Source organism: Phyllobates terribilis, unplaced genomic scaffold, assembly GCF_046119375.1.
Source record: "Phyllobates terribilis strain yellow unplaced genomic scaffold, ASM4611937v1 Scaffold_338__1_contigs__length_2061084, whole genome shotgun sequence".
Taxonomy (NCBI): Eukaryota; Metazoa; Chordata; class Amphibia; order Anura; family Dendrobatidae; genus Phyllobates; species Phyllobates terribilis.
The window spans coordinates 1092946-1116199 of NW_027363098.1; positions in this window are offsets into that span (position 1 = coordinate 1092946).

Consider the following 23254-nt stretch of genomic DNA (forward strand, 5'->3'; position numbering starts at 1 on the left):
CTCCAGAGGGAACCATTTTCAGAGTAGTTCTAGAATAACGGACTACAGCATTCGTAGAAGGGGAAGAAGATAAAAAAGTGACTAACAAAGGGATAGCAGCGTTTTAATTTTATCATTTACTGCTTGATGCCTGAGCCGGGAAGTGCACGCTTGAAAACTGTTGCAGGCTGCTGTAATCACAGGACACAAGCAAACAGCATGGCATTTCCTATCAGCAGGGAGGAAGTAAAGGGAACAGTAATGAAAGTCTCCTCCTACTCCGCTCCATAATGAAATGAACAGTGTGCATCCTACAAATGCGATGCATACAGCAAACAATTCATTTTCCATACACAGGTTGTGAGTTGACCACTGGATATATACATGTGTATAACTAATTACCAGAACTGGAAATCGAAAAAAAAGACGAGCAAGTTTGGGGTGAATCCTGCCTTCATTACTGCACAGCCGCTCATAGAGGGATCGGTACTAGGAACAGCAGGAGTGCCAGCGATGTTCACAGATTTACCTGCTGCGGGACTGAAGGAGTCTGATAGTGTTCGGCTCTAAGCTTTTTACCTTGTTTACGACAGGAATAATTGAAAGCTGTGCTTCAAAGGCGAGGAAGAAGTTGGTCACCGTCTGCGCTTGAATACCCTTAAGGGGGGAAAAAAATATATATATACATATATACAAATACTGAAACATCTAGATGCATTAGAACATCAAACCTGGTGAAGCGGTAAATGACTTGTCCTCCAGGGATACAGGCTACTGTCATTCAGTAATTATTTCATAGGAATTTTACATCTTATGTGATCACCACGCTAGAATGTAAATGATGAAAACACAACACAACTCCTCACCATATGAAGATATTTTGTGTTTTATAGAACAGCATTTCTGTGGAATAACACGACTGATTTACTGTGTATGCACCATAGCCTTCATTTGATGTCACTTACTGTCACCTGTCACCTTGCCCCAACTCTGCAATCCCCAATATCAGTCCATGACCTCAATGGGGTCACTATAAAATTCTAAAGAGGACTGGTCATGTCTTTATTAGAAAATAGATAAACTTAGGATAGAAACAATATGAGCATATACCCTGCTATAAGTAAGTAAAAAGCAATAGTGAATATATATAATATAGGGTACTTAGTAAACATGGTTTTTGATTTAAAAAAAGCCATCCCACCCGCACCAAGGTGTACCCAGTCAGTTATGTGAAATATATAATAAAATACACTTTTACAATATTAGTGTTTTGTCCCTTTAAATCTGCTGCTACTTCTGTCACCATGGTAACTGCATTCATACTCAGCCAATAAGATTGCTCGGTTTGAATTTGGAAAAAAAAAAAAAAGTCCTATATCGTCAGTTTGTTCCTTCTCATCTGAGTGTGAAGACAGACACCTGCGATCAGCGAGAGATTATAGGTATAAGACGTGATATAATATAACGGACGGAGCCACATCCCATCACACGCACTCAGCGACCACAACTGACAGGAGTCAGCACATTTACCAGACAATAAGTTATTATTCCCCAACACATGATACGCTGAGACACCAGTGGGGGGCGCCGCACTCGTTACATCTCCCATCTGGATGGATCCAGCGACGAGATCCTGATATTTCCCCCCAGCTCCGTTCCTCCATAGGGAATGGCCCAGATGCACGCAGAACGGACCGAAGTGTAATACTGCTAGAACTCTGCATGATATCACATCCTCCATATATACCACATAATAAAGGGGTGCTCCCACTGGGACAGGTCATCACCTATCCAGAGATCAGTGATAACTTGTTCCAACTAGACATCCCCTTTAATGGAAGAGATCACATCTCTAACAGTCAATCCGCTATTCATTCCCAATCTCCCCTGGCCCCAGTAATGCCCCTGAGTATATCGCCAATATGAGCCAATCATCAAACCCTCTGCTGACTGTTCCCGATGTTTTATAGAGTTTGGAGACGTTTCTACAAGAGAAGATATCAGCGGACACCATGGGGGTGGAGTATTCTGCCAGCGATGGAGCAGGTAGTATCCACCAGTCTGTGATATCTGACCTTCCTCCATATTCTGCTCTTACATGCGTTTCTTCAGCTTTACCCCTTCCCGACATAACCAATTTATGTTTTTTTCTGTTTTTTCCTCCGCTTTTTCCAAGGGCTATAACTTTTTGATATCTGTCCACATAGTGTGAGGTCTTGTTATTTTGTAGGATGAGCTGTCCTTATAAATGACACCATTCATTTACCACATAGTGCTAGAAAACGGGAAAAACATTTCAAGTGCAGTAAAAGTGCGAAAAAAAAGCCTGACATTGTTTTTCTGGGAACGGTTTTAACGGCGCACATTGTGTGGTAAAAATGACCTGGTAATAGGATCCTACTCCTCAGTGTGATTACAGCAAGACCAAACTTCTCCAATAGTTTTGGCAAAAGAAAAAAACTTTTTTTTGATGCTGTCACCATTTTTTCTGAGACCCGAAACATTTTCAGTTTCCGGGTTGATGGAGCTGTGTGGGGGCTTATTTTTTGAAGGGCAAGAGGACTTTATTGATAACATTTTGGGACACATATGTCATGGTCATCGCTTCTTACAGGATTTTCTGCAGTATTGAGGCGAACGAAAAAATGCAATTTTGTCTTTTTTAATTTTTTTCTGTGTTCACTGATCGTTTTTTTTTTTTATATTTTGATAGATTGTATTTCTCTGAAAGAGACCAAACCACAAAATGTGTATATTTTTATTATCTTTATTTTTAGTGGGAGGTGAGTTGAACGTGTGGGGTTTTAATAAATATATATATACTTTTTTTCACTGTATTTGTATACATCATCTGATTGCTTGTGCTATATACAGCGATACCACAGTAATGCTCCATATAGCAAAACCACGGTCTTCTTTACAGCCCAAATGAAGCTTTATGATGACAGGCACGGAGGCTTCAGCAGACCCCCGGATGTCATAGCAGTCCATCGGCGCCCTATGATCGCGTCACAGGAGCGCCGGTGGGCGTATGGAACGACGCGTCCCAATGCTGGCGCGCTGTTAATGCTGCTGTTAGAGATTGACAGCAGCACTGAACAGGTTAACAGTGGTGGGCAGATCTTCGCTCCACTCGCAGCTGTTAGAGGCAGGTCCTGGTTGTTTGTCACAGCCATTATCTGCCATGTACGGGGCGAGCTGACCCTGCTCCATACACCCGCTACTGACTTATACCATACATGTACGGCAGATGTTGGTAAGGAGTTAAAGCGGTTGTCCAGCTTTGGGGCCATTTTTTTTACTTTAATGCAAGTATTTGGGGCTAAAATCGATTTCTGTAATTGAGTTTCATTAAAAATGTTGCCTTCTGTAGCATCTGTGCTGCACTGTCTATTGCTGGCTGCAAAATTAGCTAACTGAGAATCTATCAGTGAGCTCCTTAGTCTTAAGGGAGAGTTTGTAGATCTTTAATCTGTTTTTTTTTCCTGAGTGCCTATTAGCTGATCTATGCCCAAAGAAAACACAAAACTTGAATGTGCAGGGAAACAATAAGTCTGTAATAGTCGGTGTAAAACACTTAATGAAACCTAAATGTAAAAAATTACTTTTAGTAGTAAATACATGACATGAGAAAATATACACTGCTCAAAAAAATAAAGGGAACACTTAAACAACAGAATATAACTCCAAGTAAATCAAACTTCTGTGAAATCAAACTGTCCACTTAGGAAGCAACACTGATTGACAATCAATTTCACATGCTGTTGTGCAAATGGAAGACAATAGATGGAAATTATTGGCAATTATCAAGACACACTCAATAAAGGAGTGGTTCTGCAGGTGGAGACCACAGACCACATCTCAGTACCAATGCTTTCTGCCTGATGTTTTGGTCACTTTTGAATGTTGGTTGTGCTTTCACACTCGTGGTAGCATGAGACGGACTCTACAACCCACAGAAGTTGCTCAGGTAGTGCAGCTCATCCAGGATGGCACATCATTGCGAGCTGTGGCAAGAAGGTTTGCTGCGTCTGTCAGCGTAGTGTCCAGAGGCTGGAGGCGCTACCAGGAGACAGGCCAGTACACCAGGAGACGTGGAGGGGGCCATAGCAGGGCAACAACCCAGCAGCAGGACCCCTACCTCTGCCTTTGTGCAAGGAGGAACAGGAGGAGCACTTCCAGAGCCATGCAAAATGACCTCCAGCAGGCCACAAATGTGCATGTGTCTGCATAAACGGTTAGAAACCGACTCCATGAGAGTGGGATGAGGGCCAGACGTCCACAGATGGGGGTTGTGCCCAATGCCAGACCTCATGTGGCTGGAGTATGTCAGCAGTTCCTGCAAGATGAAGGCATTGAAGCTATGGACTAGCCCGCCCATTCCCCAGACCTGAATCCCATTGAGCACATCTGGGACATCATGTCTCACTCCATCCACCAACGTCACGTAGCACCACAGACTGTCCAGGTGTTGGTGGATGCTTTAGTCCAGGTCTGGGAGGAGATCCCACAGGAAACCATCCGCAACCTCATCAGGAGCATGTCCAGGCGTTGTAGGGAGGTTATACAGGCACGTGGAGGCCACACACAATACTGAGCCTCATTTTGACTTGTTTTAAGGACATTACATCAAAGTTGGATCAGCCTGTAGTGTGTTTTTCCACTTTAATTTTGGGGGTGACTCCGAATCCAGGCCTCCATTGGTTAATAAATTTGATTTCCATTGATGATTTTTGTGTGATTTTGTTGTCAACACATTCAACTTTGTACAGAACAAAGTATTCAATGAGAATATTTCATTCATTCAGATCTAGGATGTGTTATTTGAGTGTTCCCTTTATTTTTTTGAGCAGTGTGTATATATAATATAAATAATTACTGCAGCTTTAATGCTATTTATTACGTTTCAGGAGGAGGACGGAAGAGGAAGAGGACGGAAGAGGCGGAGGACGGAAGAGATGGAGGACGGAAGAGGCGGAGGATGGAAGAGGAGGAGGACAGAAGAGGAGGAGGACGGAAAAGGAGGAGGACGGAAGAGGAGGAGGATGGAAGAGAAGGAGGACGGAAGAGGCGGGGGACGGAAGAGGCGGAGGATGGAAGAGGCAGAGGACAGAAGAGGCGGAGGACGGAAGAGGCGGAGGACGGAAGAGAAGGAGGACGGAAGAGGAGGAGGACGGAAGATGAAGAGGACCGAAGAGGAGGAGGACGTAAGAGGAAGAGGACGGAAGAGGAAGAGGACGAAAGAGGCGGAGGACAGAAAAGGCGGAGGACGGAAGAGGCGGAGGACAGAAGAGGCGGAGGACGGAAGAGGCGGAGGACAGAAGAGGAGGAGGACGGAAGAGAAGGAGGACGGAAGAGGAGGAGGACAGAAGAGGAGGAGGACAGAAGAGGAGGAGGACGGAAGAGGAAGAGGACGGAAGAGGAGGAGGACGAAAGTGGAGGAGGATGGAAGAGGAGGAGGACAGAATAGGAGGAGGAGGACAGAATTGCACCTTAAGATCCCTAGGGGGAAAGGGATGGTAGTAATATAGTGGTAGTATATCCGTATTAGTGTAATATGAGTAATAATACTAGTGATAATAGTAAGAAAGTAATAAAATAACAGTAGTAATAGTAGTAGGTAGAATAGCAGTGTGATCCAGGGTCCTAGGACTGATCGCCTTTTCTCGGGGTCAAGAAGGAATTTTTCCCCTGTGACACAAATTGGCTGAAGGTGTCCTGGGGTTTTTGCCTTCTTCTGGATCAACACTGTAGGTATAGGGCAGTATTAGTAGTGATAGGAAAGAAGAATAATACTGTAATAAGATAGCACAATGTAATAATAACCATATCAAATAGATTTATAAAAACAAATTAAAATAACTCCAGTAGTACAATAATTAGTGTAATATTATATAACTTGTAATAACATTAATAGGTTTGATCCAGGGTCCTAGGACTGATCGCCTTTTCCCGGGGTCAAGAAGGAATTTTTCCCCTGTGACACAAATTGGCTGAAGGTGTCCTGGGGTTTTTGCCTTCTTCTGGATCAACACTGTAGGTATAGGGCAGTATTAGTAGTGAAAGGAAAGAAGAATAATACTGTAATAAGATAGCACAATGTAATAATAACCATATCAAATAGATTTATAAAAACAAATTAAAATAACTCTAGTAGTACAATAATTAGTGTAATATTATATAACTTGTAATAACATTATTAGGTTTGATTCAGGGTCCTAGGACTGATCGCTTTTTCCCGGGGTCAAGAAGGAATTTTTCCCCTGTGACATAAATTGGCTGAAGGTGTCCTGGGGTTTTTGCCTTCTTCTGGATCAACACTGTAGGTATAGGGCAGTATTAGTAGTGAAAGGAAAGAAGAATAATACTGTAATAAGATAGCACAATGTAATAATAACCATATCAAATAGATTTATAAAAACAAATTAAAATAACTCTAGTAGTACAATAATTAGTGTAATATTATATAACTTGTAATAACATTATTAGGTTTGATCCAGGGTCCTAGGACTGATCGCCTTTTCCCGGGGTCAAGAAGGAATTTTTCCCCTGTGACACAAATTGGCTGAAGGTGTCCTGGGGTTTTTGCCTTCTTCTGGATCAACAGCTTTAGGCATAGGGATTTTAGTAATACCATTATTAGAATCACAAGATTAATAAAAAAAAATTAGAATTACATTTTTTTAATTCGTTTTATAACAGTTACAATTAATTGCATTAATGCAATAATAATAAATAGTAAAAATGGTGGTAATAATAATAATACAAAAAACTAGTCCCAGTTAGTAAGTTAGTGTAATGTTAGTGTAGGGACCCATCTGAAGAGGTCGCCTTGACGTTGGCAGATGGGCTCGCACAATTTGCTCAAAATGTGCGCTAAGAACCTCATATTTCTATGTACAGGAGATCTAGCAGTAATACCATTCAGGAGATATCTGTGTACACACATTTTGTTATATACTTTTGTGCAGCACACAGGGCAGGTATACAGGTACAGGGCGAGAGTGTTACAGTGATATTATAACTCGGCCTTAAGGATAAAATGCTGATAACTACAGATCCTGGAAACACATTCGAAACTAGACCTTGTAAGTAACTGGTTCCCAGCTAGTGGTAAATATGTACAGGGCAGTCCGGTACCAAGACCTGCTCTATAGGACACATTATCATCAGGCAGGTCCTTACAAGATCTGTGGCAGAAGTGTGGCTGTGTAACACAGTCCTGCTCCTGCCTCAGCTGCCCACAGTGGAGCCAACCCTGATCCTGGCAGGTTAATCCATTGTATGACACAGTAGGGGGCTTCCACAGCATTTAGGCACTTTAGACAGGAGAGGGAGGCATGATCATGGTGCCAATGAGTTTCTATGGCAGCTGAGATCTAACAATGGACCCCATGACGGCCATTTTACTGCTCCTATTAGACCCCGGCTGAGGAAAGGTCTATGAGGACACCGGTCAGACTTATGTCGCCTGCTCTGCACATATTAGAAATACCTAGGGCTGATTAGTTTGCCATTTGTAAATCTGATCCAGCAGCGTTGGGCTACCACTGACGTGATCAGGGCTATTGAGCTCCTAGATTGGGCAGAGGAGCTCAGTATTCAGCAGGAGCTGGCCGAGGAGAGCAGAGCAACTTGCATGGGGCTGCTGCACAAGAAGCAACTCACAAGGTGGAGATTTACCCGGAGACGCTGTGCTCGGGCTGTGATCTGCTGTGCAGGCTGCATAGTAGATGCCTCCAAGGACCCGAACTTCACCCCTAACAGGCACAGCAGAGCTCGGACGGCTGCAAGTAAACGGAGAGCGGCTGATTAGTAACTGCTGCGTCTCCTGCAGCTCAGATAAGAGCCGCACAGAGCGGGGGTTCAGTAATGATGAATATGGGAAGTGTCCGCCCCTCACATGCCCTAAATGCGGCCTCCAGAGGTAAAGTTTCCCCTTTAACCAGCGCCTCCTCCCACCTTCTCTGCTGGCATGCTCCATTACTTAAAGGGGATGTCTGAAGAAAACAAGTTATCACTTATCCACAGGCTCGGTGATCACTTACTGATCGTGGGGTCTGACCGCTGCGAGCCATCGTCTGATCGGGAAGGAGTGGAAAGTCAGGGATCAACTGCTGCTCCATTCATTCTCTATGGGGCTCCGGAAAAGCCGAGCTCAGCGCTTGAATGCCACATAGGGAATGAATGGAGCGGATCCTGGAGTAATAACATGTCCTCCTCTCCTCAGCTTTCTGTCTGTGTAAGTGGCTCAGCCCTTGTCTCCCCTTCTGCTCCGGCTTCTGTGCTGGTCCTTGTGAGGAAGAGGAAACCCTCTGCCCTTCTGCTCCGGCTTCTGTGCTGGTCCCTGTGAGGAAGAGGAAACCCTCTGCCCTTCTGCTCTCAGTCCTCTGCGACTTTTCACAATCGCTCAGTGCACCCATTATATGTAATAAGGATCATTCTTCATCCCTTGTCCAGCTTTCATCCCCCCCAGTCTGACCAGCGGACAAGATAATAAACATGTGAGTGAAAGGTTCACAATTATTAGATGTGTTGTGAAAAGTCTCCACAGCATTATCCGGAGAAAACTGCAGGGTGACCGCTTGTGAAACCAGCACAAAATCCAGCGGACAGCGCTTCCCTGTCCCCCGCCGGTCTCCGTATCCTGGCATTCAGCTATTCCATTTGGTGCTTATTCTGGAAGGAAAACAAAAATGTGATGTTCTTACACAGACGCCTGAAGACGCAGCTTTTCATCATCCATGTTGGGCTGTTGTATGACGTGTGGATTACTCTGCTTGCTGGATTCTTGCATTACCACAAACACTGCCTTTATTTTGTGATTTCTGTGCCGCTTCCCACTTCTATTGGCACTGTGATATATCAGCACGTGAGGGCTGCCACAATCATGTGTCAATAGGTTATTGCTGGAGCCTGTGATATAGAGACCATCCTGGACCAGGGAAGACTTGGTACAGAAGCACCTAGAGAGGGGGGTACAGGGGCTTCATTTCAATTTTAAACTTAGCTGGATTGTGTTTAGCTACAAGAATGGAAAGTAAAATAATAAAATCTTAATTTTTTTTTTCTATTTGGCAAAATCGTCCATCAGAGGTTTGGCCACTACCAAAAATTTTTGATGAACTTACAGTAGTAGCTGGCGAAAGCCAAAAAACTTTGTAATGCCTTTAAGTCTTGAATATAATACCAATCCAGTACCGTCCGGACTTTGGCCAGATCCATGCAAAAACGGTGAATGATAAGAACTAACCCTGAATGGAGAACATACATTTCTCTGGTTTGACAAATAATTTATTATCTTTGAGTATCTGTAAGACCTGCCTGATATGTACCTGATGTGACTGGAGGTAAGTAAATTAATATGTCATCAAGATTGGTTTGTTGTGATCTACCTGCCAGATGACTAAAAATGTCACTAACAGTGTTGAAAGAAAGCGGGAGCATTAGTCAACCCAAATGCCATCACAAGCTTTTCATAGTGCCCCTCAGGAGTATTGAAGGCCATCTTCCACTCATCTCCTCAATGTGAATGAGATTATAAGCCCCCCTGAGGTCTAGTTTAATCAAATCGTAGGAGCCAAATTTTTTTCTAAAGAGGTCGGGGATGAGAGGAAGAGGATATGCATCCCAGACCGTGATCCGATTAAACTCGCGAAAATCAAGGCGGGGGCGCAACCCCCAGTCTTTTTTTTTGACAAATAAAAACCCCACTGCAACGGGAGATGAAGAACGTCTTATAGGGCCCAATGGTAGACTGACTGACCATTCTGTTCTGAACTGCCACCCTAAGATGGCTTCCCATTATATACCTACTGTATAAGTGCTCCCTCTAACGGCTTCCTCCACCCACACCCACTACTGGTTCCCCCTACCTTTGGGTTCCCCCCACTCCAGCCAGGGACAGGGCTCAGCAGCTGCACTCTGCATGTTGGATGCAGGTGATTTGGGGGGTTCTGTGCAGCACTCCCATCTTACCTGAGTGAAGGGAGACACCACACCTCTGGGTGAGGTGCAGTACCACTGTGGCGACTGAACACTCAGGGGCGCCACATTCCCCCCCCCCCCAGTAAAACACAGCACGTCCGCGGGCTGGAACAGAGCAAAACCAGGCATAACTGACATGCAAAATTTTTAAGATGCATCAGCATATTTGACCATAAAACAACATTTCTTCCCTTTATGGGAGGCACATTTCTTTTAACGTTACTGGTTACATTATAAAACATCATAAGAGTATTGTCATATAAAACAATTTTCAAGACAGTTCCAGCACCAGGGTGCAACAGTAGCAGCATGAGGGACCCGTCCACAAACCCTCAACGTAGGCCCTGGGCATGGCTGCAGGGCATAGACGATCCAATCCTGGACCTCGTCTTCCGCCACGCCAAACGGGTTTTTGTTCTGAGGTATATTTGTAATTATAAAACCAATAGGATGCACTTTAAGAAGTGCTAAACTATGTACAATGTCAACGTCCGGCTTCTCACAGTCCTCAGCCTGTCAGTCTCTGTACCCTGACGGGTAACTGGGTAGCAAACATGAAGTCAACTGCACCCTTCCGGGCAACTTATGTACAGTCCAGTTAACTAAAACAGTTTAACAGTGGGGCCCCCTCCGGGGGAACCCCTGGTTTCTGCAGGCTGACCCAGCCTGGTCATCAGCCTCAGGCTGCAGGGGGACCAGGGATGGAGCAGCGCCAGCCGCATTTGGGACAGGGACATCACTCCGACCTGCTCCCGCGACTGCGTCAGCTCGGCCTGACACCTCCCGGTCTTTACGCAGCTTCTCTCCACCGCCTCTCCTCTTTCGGGGGCGGTCCCATGGCACTTTGCTGTCGGTCACTCCCTGTGTCGGCCTCCCCGCTTTGACGGACACATCTATGCGGACAGTCACTGTTACAAGGGGTAGGGCCTGCTTTTGGAGCCATTCTGGGACCCGGCCCACGACGGGAGGTTCCATTCTGTTGTTCTTTAGCACGCACATAATGGCGCCCGTTCATCTGGGGCGGGCGCCACATTCAAGGCAGAAAACACTTCTTTAGGCGCACATTACCCGCAGATGGCAGGCTGGTCACGTATCCTGTTTGTGACACCAAGTGGTGACTCGCTGCCCCCTGGGCCGCGGGGCACACGGCAGCCGGGCCGTATGGCTGCTTTGGGGAATATCACGGTGGCTGGCCCGGGGCGGTCAGTGCAAAAGGGATTATTTATAGGATTTGTCGTGAAGCCACCTGTGGTGTCTGGTGAGGATCACCAGCGCTGCAACAGTCCTCTGAGGCAGATGTTAGGGCAGCTAGAGATGGAACGGCTCCCCACAGGTGGAGCGGGCCTCAGGGTAGTGTAAATAGATGGAGGGTGCGCTGGGCGTTGTAGTGCAGGGAGGGAAATGGCACCAGTGAAGGAATAGACGGAGGCAACTCAGTGCAGTCGTCCAAGATTTTAATTCACAGTTCTTCAGGAAACACAAAAGTGCAAGTTACAGGTGAAGGCCTCCCACGTTGCGCCGTGTTCACCCTGGCAGGGGTTCAATCCTTCCTCAGGAAGTTTAGGAATGCTTGGCAGAACCCCACTTTCTCGTGTTCCTACTTTGACCGTCTTCACACTAGGTCCTTCTCCCTGCTGCCCTGCGCTGCCCACTCTCAATCCCGCTCGGGTATGCTGAAGTCCTTCCTGTACGTCGGATCCGGGACCAACCTGACCCCCTGGAGATTAGAATGGGGCAACCGATCCCTCTGTCTTCTGACAGATGCGGGGCGTATGGGTGCTGTCCTGCACGCGCCGTACCCCTGGGATCCCTTCTTAGAATGGAGCCTACTCCCTTCTCCCCTCCGGGGCCTCTATCCCGGGCCCTTCTTGTGGAGCAGAGCTCCTGCTGAGCCTCTGCTCCCAGACAGTCCTCACTGACCGTCTGTACTGTACTGACTGACCATTCTGTTCTGAACTGCCACCCTAAGATTGCTTCCCATTATATACCTACTGTGTGCTCCTTCTAACTGCTTCCTCCACCCACACCCACTACTGGTTCCCCCTACCTTTGGGTTTCCCCCACTCCAGCCAGGGACAGGGCTCAGCAGCTGCGCTCTGCATGTTGCCCTTCCAGCCGGTCTGAAGCAGTGTAATGTTGGATGCAGGTGTTTTGGGGGGTTCTCTGCAGCACTCCCATCTTACCTGAGTGAAGGGAGACACCACACCTCTGGGTGAGGTGCAGTACCTCTGTGGCGACTGAACCCTCAGGGGCGCCACATGCCCACGATGCAGAAATGCTCCGGATTTTTCCTGAGTGTTTCTGCATCTCCCTGGCAGAAAAAACGCATGCAGATTTTACATGCGTTTTTCCTGCCAGGGACAAACGTAAGTGAAGCATTTTTCACATGCATGTCCGCATGCGGGTTGTCAACCGCTTTCCAAGCGATTTTAGCATCACTTGGAAAGTGCTTGACAACTTGGTCACACTATATAAATTCTTGCAACCGGCATGTATTTATATAGTGTGAACAAGTTAATAGTTGAAAAAAAGAATAAAAATGGTAAAAAAAAAAAAATAGAATTAGACTTACCGGTAATTCTGTTTCTAAGACCCTCCACGACAGCACACCTGGAGGTAGCCTCCCCATCCTAATTAGGGACAGGAAAACAAGATGTTAAATAGCCCCTCCCTGCTACAATCCCCAGTGTTTTCAAAGGACCACACAGTATGAATGCTCTAAATATTTATTAACACTAAGGATTTTTCCAATCAAAGAAATGGAGGGAACTACCCATGCTGTTGTGGAGGGTCTTAGAAACCGAATTACTGGTAAGTCTAATTCTATTTTCTCCAATCCCCTCCATGACAGCACACCTGGAGTAATACCAAAGAATGAATTTTAGGGAGCGACAACAGCCTGAAGGACTTTCCTTCCAAATGCTAAGTCTCTATTAGATATTACATCTAGTCTATAATGTTTAGCAAAGGTATGGACAGACGACCATGTAGCTGCCCTGCAAATCTGCTCAATGGATGCACTAGCTTTTTCCGCCCAGGAGACCCACATAGCTCTAGTAGAAAGAGCTTTCAAAGATTTCAGAGGAGGCAAATCTTGAACTATGTATGTTTCACAAATTGCTTTCTTAATCCAATTTGCTAGCATATTTTTGCAATTTTCTTTCCTTTATTGGGGCTTCCATATTGGACAAATAGGTTCTGATCCTTCCTCCAGGTTTCAGTCTGCCTCAAATAGCGGATTATAGTCCTTCTTACATCCAACGCGTGGAATTCTTCTTCCTTGCTATTTGATGGATTTTGACAGAATGACGGAAGAATTATTGGCTGAGACATATGAAAATTAGACGACACTTTAGGTAGAAAAGAAGGATCCAACTGGAGGATGATCCTGTCCTCCAAAATACGACAATAAGTCTCTCTGATAGACAGGGCTTGGATTTCACTCACTCTTCTGGCTGTAGTCAGAGCTATAAGCAATGCCGCTTTCCAAGACAATTTGTCTATGTGTGCCTCGGCTATTGGCTCGAAAGGATGCATAGTTAGGCCTCTAAGAACTACGTTGAGATCCCAAGGTGGAACTATTTTAGCTCTTGTTGGATTAATCCAAGAAGCAGCTATCATGAACCTCTTAATCCATCTGTTTTGGGCCAAATCAGCATCAAAATAGGAACTTAAAGGCGAGACTTGGACCTTCAGCGTGCTTGGTCTTAATCCTTTAGACAGACCGTTCTGTAGGAAATCCAAGATTCTGGCCACGTCAGGCCGAAAGGGATCTAATGGACGAGGCTCATACCATAGCTTGAAAGCTTTCTAGATTTTTCCATAGATGGAAATTGTGACTGGTTTTCTGCTTTTCTGCAGTGTATGTGACTCGCCCCCAGGGGTGTCGCGGGGCACCCGGCAGCCGGGCCTAAGACTGCCTGCGGGGATTATCGCGGTGGCTGGCCCAGGGCGGTCAGTGCCAAAAGGAATTATTTGTAGGGAATTTGTTGTGACGCCACCTGTGGTGTCTGGTGAGGATCACCAGCGCTGCAACAGTCCTCTGAGGCAGATGTCAGGACAGCTTGAGATGAAACGGCTCCCCACAGGTGGAGCAGGCCTCAGGGCAGTATAAATGATGCAGGTTGCGCTGAGCATTGTGGTGCAGGGAAAGCGATGGCACAGCAGGAGTAACGGACAGAGACAGGGGATTTGCTTCATTTCCTTTACTGGTACAGCTGTTAGGTACGGTCCAGGGTACTCCAGATGAAGGGCGCACTTTTGGACTTCTCCCCAGGGAGCAGGTATAGGGCCTCCTGATCCGTGTCTGTCCCTATGTATGCTCCTGGCCAGCCTGCAACTGGGCCTAGCTTATGTGTCCTGCTTTTACTTCACCAGATGCTCAGAAATAGGACCTCTGGTTGGTAACCACTTTCCCTGGACGTCGGGGCCTTCGTGGTTCCTGATCCTGTGTGTGTCTAGCCTTCAGGTTTGTCAGGGACTTGTAGTCCTCCTGGGATTCCGGTTATCCCCACTGGGTGTAAAGGGTCCCTGTAGACGCAGATCCGGTGCCCGGTAGATATAATGGGGTGAGCTTATTGTGCTCCTCTGCCCCCTTGGTTTCACTCCCCTTTTTCTCCTTGCCGTCGGCCACACTCGGGGCCCTCACTACTAGGCAGCTGACGTGCTGCGTCTTCACCGCTATCTGAGTGTCGGCACGCTCTCAGGCTCTCTCTCAGCCTGCCTGCTCTGCTCTGACTCTGAGCACTCACTAATCAACTGAGCTGCCTGGCTCCACCTTCCCTATATATATCCCTATCTGGGCTCCCTCTGCTGGTATGAGTTGGAAGGTAGATGTGTTTGTATCTAGTGAGGGCCTCTTGTGGAGAAATCCATCCATGCACCCTTCTGGGTTCTGTGGCACCAATGCACAGCAGGGCGCCACATTTGGATCACCTGTACTGAGAAGCCTCTGGCTTTTCAGAGGGTGGTCTCAGAAGCCAAGCTGCTAGAGCCAAATTCTGAGGGGCCGGATGGAAAATCTGGCCCTAATGCAGCAGATCGTGGATTCGAGGAAGCATCAATGGATCATCCATTCTTAGACTGCTCAATGTTCCGAACCATGCTCTTTTTGGCCACATTGGAGCTATTAGGATAGTCTTGAGCCCTTCTGACCTGATTTTTTGTAAAGTCCTTGGTATTAACAGAATCAGGGGAAAAGCATTAGCGAGCCCAACTTTCCAAGGGTGAGCGAATGCATCTATCCCTGTTGCTGAATCCTCGGGTTTCAAAGAGAAAAAGGCTCTTACTTTTGCGTTTTCCTGGTTCGCAAACAGGTCCACATCTGGGTATTCCCACTTTTGAACAATCATCTGAAATATCTTCGAGTTCATGCTCCACTCCCCTGGATGAATGTATTTTCTGCTCAGAAGATCTGCATGATAGTTGTCGGAGCCCCTCAGATGCAGAGCCGATAAGGATAGTAGATTATGCTCCGCCCAGGGGAAGATCCTTTCGGAGATCATCTGTAACCTCCTGTTTCTTGTACTTCCCTGATGTCTCAAGTGGGCTATAGTTGTCATATTGTCCGAGTAGACTCTGACATTCGACCCCTGAAGCACAGTAGTGGCTGCCCATAGGGTTTCTTCCACCACTTTCATTTCTCTTAAGTTTGAGTACTGCTCTGCTATTTCTTGCGACCAGACCCCTTGGAAGGCCACGTGGGAGACTACTGCTCCCCATCCTCTTTTGCTTGCGTCTGTTTTGACGGATAACAAGGGAAGTTGAATCCATGCTGAACTTTTCTCCAGATTTCCTGGACAGAGCCACCAATTTAAAGATGCTTTCACCTTCTCTGGCAGATGAATTCTGTTGGAGAGGGAACTTGGAGATCTGTCCCAACAGGAAAGGATGTAGTTTTGAAGGACCCTTGAATGCGCTTGAGCCCAAGGTACCGCCTAAATAAATGAGGTCATGGACCCGAGGACGGACATGGCGAATCTTAATGACACTCTTCTCTGGTTCTTTAGTGCATAAACTTTCGACCTCAACTGAATCTGCTTCTCTTTTGGCAGAAAAGAGGCTTGTTGCTGAGAATCCAGGAGAATTCCCAAGGAGGTCTTCCTGGTGGAGGGAATCAGATCTGACTTTTGGTAGTTTATCAACCATCCCAAGGATTCCAGGATCTGGAGGGTCATCTGGAGGTCTCTTTCCAAACTTGAAACCGAGGGAACCATCACCAAAAAATTGTCTAAATATGGGACGATGCAGATATTCAGTTTCCTTAGATAAACCTACTACCTCTGCCATGATCTTTGTAAACAGGCGGGGTGCTGACGAAATGCCGAAGGGGAGTACATTGAATTGAAAATGAAGTACCTCTCGGTTCTGAGTTACAGCAAATCTGAGAAATTTTCTGTAATCCGGATGAATTGGCACGTGGTAGTAAGCCTCTGGCTGGTCTACTGTTGCCACGACAAATCCTTTTCCAATCAATAAGCTGCCATTGAGGAAGGAAGCTCGCAATTCTGCCTCCTACCTTCTTGGCGTCATTGTCTGTCCTGCCTAGAACCTTGAAAGATATTCCTACCTCTTCCTCCTTTTGTGTAACTCCAGCGACCAGTTTTACCCTTGCCTCTGTACTGAAATGCTTGCTGCTGTTGTTGTTGAGGGAGAAGAAATGGTCTCTTTCTGAAACTTTTTGGATTCTTTGGCTCTGGCAGAGACTTCTTCTTGTCGGATGCTTTCTCCAACAACTCGTCTAGCACCGCCCCAAACATATACTCTCCTTTAAATGGAATGGAACAAAGCTTAGATTTTGATGCGTTGTCCCCACTCCACATCTTCAACCACAGAGCTCTTCTCATAGAATTTGATAATGCTGCCGATCTTGCCGCAATCTTGACCGACTCCGCCAAGGCATCCGCTAGGAATCCAGTGGCCTTCTGCAGAAAAGGAAGAGATGCTAGGAGGTCCTCTTGAGTGGTACCTTTCCAGAGATGTTCCTCTAGTTGTTGGAGCCAGAGAAACATGGAACGAGCTACACAAGTTGAAGCGATATTAGTCTTCAGTGAAGCCGCCGATGTTTCCCATGCCTTCCTTAGAAGGCTGTCCATCTTCCTATCCATAGGATTTTTGAGCTGTGACGAGTCTTCAAAGGGAAGGGTTGTTTTCTTCGCAACCCTTGCCACCTGTACATCAACCTTCGGGACTTCCATCCATAGCTTAGCCGCCTTTTCATCTAGAGGGAATCTATCCTTCATTTCTCCTGCCATACTAAGCCTTTTCTCAGGTGACTCCCATTCATCCAAAATAAGACTCCAAATGTTGTCATGCACAGGGAACACTACCTTCTTCTTGGATTTCAGACCGCCAAACATTTCATCCTGAATTGTACGGGTTTCCTTCTCCTCTTCCACCTGCATCGTGTCTCTCACCTGCGACAACAATTCCTCCATATTCTCAGACGAAAAGTAATATTTCCTATCTTCCTCATGATCTTCACTTAGGACCCCTTCTTCCGGTTCCTCCATAGACCCTAATTCTGAATCAGAGGTCTCCCTAACCGTATATTTTCTCCTTTTGGGGGGAGATGGACCTTCAGCTCTGGCTTGTGAGAAGGAGGCTAGGGAAGATTGTATTTCCTGCCGAACCATTCCCCTGACTTCTTCCATAAGGGAAGGCTGTTCTTCCTTCACAATGTTGTCAGTGCATTTCCAGCATAGGGGTTTCTTATGCCCTGAAGCCAGCTTTTTTATACAGATGGCACATTTGCAAACTGTAGTGCTTTCTCCCACTGTCGGTGCCGGATCCTTGTCTCCCTAAATTAAAAATAAAAAAAGGGGAGATTTAAAATATATTTAGGATCCTGCTCAAAAGAGAGTGGGGAATAACCTAGGACCTAGTACTTACTGGGGCCGGGTTAGCGCTGGGCTCTGCAGACGCGGGCTTTGGAACAGCACCCTCCATAGTAGCAGAATATTCTGTCCTACCTTAATGGAGTCTTCTCATCTGGGTCTTTTATAGGGGAGACCGAGATCCAGTGCCAAATTTTCACCTATCTGGTGAAGGATCCTCATTTTCAGGGCAAACCGCGGCTTCTCCTTTTGAATTTCCCGCCGCGGCCCCATGCGTTCCACGGTGGAACGCACCAGAAGTGACGTCCCGCTGGCCAAAAGCCTGACTTCCGGCACGCCGCCATGGAGGACAGAGGAGACTCCGGCCAGGGAGCTACAGGAGGCCCCCAGCCCCCAAAACCCTACTCGGCTTTACACGCAGGCGAGTGTGTGTGTGGGGGGTCCCGCTCTCAAGGAGACACGGGAGCTGCAAAGGAAGGAAGGTCGGAGGCGATCGCTCCCTGCAGCCCGGCAGGTAAATTTAATAGGGCCCTGCTTGCCGGCTGCAGGCACCCCAGGTAACCTCTTCATCCCATAGGGACAGGAAAACACTGGGGATTGTAGCGGGAAGGGGCTATTTAACCTCTTGTTTTCCTGTCCCTAATTAGGATGGGGAGGCTACCTCCAGGTGTGCTGTCATGGAGGGGATTGGAGAAAATAACATTATACTTACCTTCTGATGGCCCCCGGTCTTTTCTCCACTGCGTCCGGTCTCTTGTACGGCTTGCGGTGGTGTGAAAGGACCTTCCATGACATCATTTAGTTATGTGACAGGTCACGCGACCGCCGTGACCAGTTGAACATCCGCAACAAGACCACAGAGAAACAAATCAAGAAGAAACGTCACACTCACCGGAGTGTTGATCAGGTTCAGGAGATACTTCTTTCCCTCGTAAGTGTAAAACAGAGACGCAGTCACGGCCTTCACCGTAATCCCGCGCTCCCTCTCCACCTGCAGCTTGTCCACAACTTTTTTATTGGAGGAGGCTTTAGGCATACAACCTGAGGGAAGGAGCGAGACACCAGAATCCACACTGTTAGATCGTAGTGGCAGTGTCTCCCTCCATACTAGTCTGTCAATGGTAGCTTGTTTCTGTGTTTTATATATGTATTTTAGGTGTGTAAACCCTCTTCATGTGTACAGCAGCCTGGAATGAACGCTGCTTAAAAATAAATAATAGAGTAAGGCCTCATTCAGACTTTCATCAGCTTTGTTTTGCATCCGAGAAGCTCTAAACTTTGATTTGGATCAAAGTCCGACAGGTCAACGTGTTTCGGTGAAAAATACGCGGTCCACAGAAATATGTGAACAGCCCTAGACTATAATAGATATGAGCTCTGTGAAAAACATGGATCGAGCTCGTACGAAATCCAACATTTCATTCTATAAATCTACATAAATTAAGTAACGTGCCAAATTGCTTTTTTTTTGGTTTATGTTTTGTTTATGTACGGAGGGAAAGTTCCCAGTGCTAGTGTCTAGCTCACTGATTTTCCTTGCTTGGTGCCTGACGTCCCAAAAAACTGACAGTGAGCTATCAATCAAGATTAAGAGGCTGGTGCTGGGCAGGGAAGCAACCTTGGAAGGCTGAGGCTTGGTTAGTGCTCCGTTACACCCAGAGCACTCAGAAATGCAGCAACAGATAAAAGATATAGAGGTGTCTATGGATTTAGCTTTCCAAATCCTGCATGGTCATGAATGGGAATTGGAGGGAGGGGTATATCTGATGGATACCCTTAAATTGTTAATTGGCAATTGCAGTTCACATAGTTGCATATTACTTAATCATTAGAGCTACAAAAATTTGCACTTCAAGCACCAGTAAAACAGAGGCCAAAAAAGATTCCTTAGAGGCATCTGGTCACTATTAGTGATGATCGAGCGTGTTCTATCAACCCCTTCGGCGAGCACGCTCAGGTGCTCGCCGAGTATTTTGGCATGCTCGGCATTTCTTTTAAGGTCGCCGTGCCTGCAAGTGTCACGGCTGTTAGCGTGCTCGCTGAATGGGTTCATAGAACACGCTCAATCATCACTAGTCACTATACATTAGTATACAATAAAAAAACACATATCACATAGTGAATAACACAGACACTATTCAATACAGCAGGGTTGAGGTGTACTTTGTGGGACAAAATTACAGCATTTTTGAAAGACGCCATTCACTTTACTGTGCAACATATAGAAAAAAAAGGGCAATGAATTCCAAATAAAGTGAAATGGTGCAGAAGAAAACGAAAACATTTTACTGCTTTTAAAAAATTCTAAACTTTGCAAACAAATTGTTTGGCTTGTGTTTCAATTTTCTAAGACCGTTTTTAATACCATTTTGGGGTACAACTTTTTGATTGCTCCATCAAATGTATAGTCGTAAGTTACTTACCGGTAACGGGATTTTTCAGAGACAGCACCACGAGAGAGGGGATCCGCCCACCAAGGAGAGGAAACCTACAGGCTTAAAAGAGCGCCACCTCTCTCCCGCCTCAGTTGGGATTACAGAGCATTGAGAGGACCGCCAGGTTAATAAACACAGCAAACAATCACAAAATTGCCATACCAGACGACACCTATTGAGTGTGATATTATAATTAATAAAAGGGGAGTGTTCCCACAAACGTGAAAGGAGGAAATATAAGGGTGCTGTCATGGTCTCCGAAAAATTCCATTACCGGTATGTGTAGCACCCTGAGGACTCGGCTGCTACAGGGGTATTGCACCTCAAACCAGAGGTGTGGTATTCCACTCCCGGGTAAGGATGGAGTGTGGAACTGAGCTCAGAAGGCTGCATGCACTACATACATCCCATTTCCGGGGGACAGAACTACGGTACTCCCACCAGTATATGTGCAGGTACGACAGCGTCTGTCCCTGGCTGGAGTGGGAGGGGGGTGGAACATCCCAGTAGTGTAGGGGCAGATAGGGGGAGTAGTCTGGGTAAATGTAGGAGCTCATTGGGTGCTGGTCACCTGAGCTCACACATAGAGGGAGTATATAAGGTGGGCACCATCTTAGGACAGGGTCAGTCAGTCAGTCAGTCAGTGAGTCAGCAGTAACTCCAGGAGAGGAGAAGGAAGAGAGACCCAAAGGCGCAGGACGAGAGGGGACCCCAAGATCCCAGAATAAGGACAAAAGGGTGAAGGGTCGGCAAAAGGGTACCGGATCCCAAGCTGGCGGAGGCCAAAGCAAACCTTAGCCAGGAACCGGAGGTCGTGGGCAAGATTTGCCACGACCCTCACCAAATCCACCAGAATGGCACACCGAGCATAGGGTCAGGGAAGCCAGAGAAGGTTCAACCACCAAGAGACCCGAGGGAGCCGGACATAGGTGGATCCCTGGTGAGAACGGCAGAGAGAGAGAGAAGAAGGGAGCTCAGGACCATACTCAGGAATTGCCCGGGAGTTGACCGAGTCCTGCACCTGGTGGACGCAGCACGGCTTGGGTGGTCACTGCTGTACAGAGTGACCCGAGCAACACCAGTGAGTAAAAACCCTGAAACTGCATTTCATGCCTCTGAGTCTCCTTGCTGCACCTTCACAACCACCATCCTCCACGTCTGACCCCCTGAGGCTATACCCCTCCCGTTGGGGGTTATACTACCACAGCTGCACACACACCACCAGCCTCAGCGGACCATCCTGCAGCGGCGGCCTTTTGACCGCAAATCAACGGGTGGCGTAGTCGACACTAAGAACATCTGCAAGGACTGCCGCACACTGAGTTTGACACCCTGGGCACGGACCGGGTCACAGCCACTCGGAGACTACAACCCCCATCTGATCCGGCTCCGGGTATCCCTAACAACATGGCCCAGGGGGCGCGTCATATGTAATTTAAGATTTTATCGGTCGACCATGACAGCACCACGAGAGAATTACAGAGATGAAGTAATCTATTGAAGGACCACAGCCTGGAACACTCTTCTCCCAAAGGTGAGGTCAGCCGATACACCCATATCTAACCTATCGTGTCTATGGAATGTAGAGGGACAGGACCAGGTAGCAGCCTTACATATGTCTTCTATCGAGACACCTGTCTTCTCAGCCCAGGAGGGGTGGGGTGGGATGAGCCTTCAGCCCTTCTGGCACTTCCTCGCCGCTAGATGTACAGACCAAAAGTTTGGACACATCTTCTCATTTAAAGATTCTTCTGTATTTTCATGACTATGAAAATTGTACATTCACACTGAAGACATCAAAACTATGAATTAACACATGTGGAATTATATACTTAACAAAAAAGTGTGAAACAACTGAAAATATGTCTTATATTCTAGGTTCTTCAAAGTAGCCACCTTTTGCTTTGATGACTGCTTTGCACACTCTTAGCATTCTCTTGATGAGCTTCAAGAGATAGTCACCGGAAATTGTTTTCACTTCACAGGTATGCCTTGTCAGGTTTAATAAGTGGGATTTCTTGCCTTATAAATGGGGTTGGGACCATCAGTTGTGTTGTGCAGAAGTCTGGTGGATACACAGCTGATAGTCCTACTGAACAGACTGTTAGAATTTGTATTATGGCAAGAAAAAAGCAGCTAAGTAAAGAAAAACGAGTGGCCATCATTACTTTAAGAAATGAAGGTCAGTCAGTCCGAAAAATTGGGAAAACTTTGAAAGTGTCCCCAAGTGCAGTTGCAAAAACCATCAAGCGCTACAAAGAAACTGGCTCACATGAGGACCGCCCCAGGAAAGGAAGACCAAGAGTCACCTCTGCTTCTGAGGATAAGTTTATCCGAGTCACCAGCTTCAGAAATCGCAGTTTAACAGCAGCTCAGATTAGAGACCAGTTCAATGCCACACAGAGTTCTAGCAGCAGACACATCTCTTCAACAACTGTTAAGAGGAGACTTTGTGCAGCAGGCCTTCATGGTAAAATAGCTGCTAGGAAACCACTGCTAAGGACGGGCAACAAGCAGAACAGACTTGTTTGGGCTAAAGAACACAAGGAATGGACATTAGACCAGTGGAAATCTGTGCTTTGGTCTGATGAGTCCAAATTTGAGATCTTTGGTTCCAACCACCGTGTCTTTGTGCGACGCAGAAAAGGTGAACGGATGGACTCTAAATGCCTGGTTCCCACCGTGAAGCATGGAGGAGGAGGTGTGATGGTGTGGGGGTGCTTTGCTGGTGACACGGTTGGGGATTTATTCAAAATTGAAGGCATACTGAACCAGCATGGCTACCACAGCATCTTGCAGCGGCATGCTATTCCATCTGGTTTGCGTTTAGTTGGACCATCATTTATTTTTCAACAGGACAATGACCCCAAACACACCTCCAGGCTGTGTAAGGGCTATTTGACCAAGAAGGAGAGTGATGGGGTGCTACGCCAGATAACCTGGCCTTCACAGTCACCAGACCTGAACCCAGTTGTTTCACACTTTTTTGTTAAATATATAATTCCACATGTGTTAATT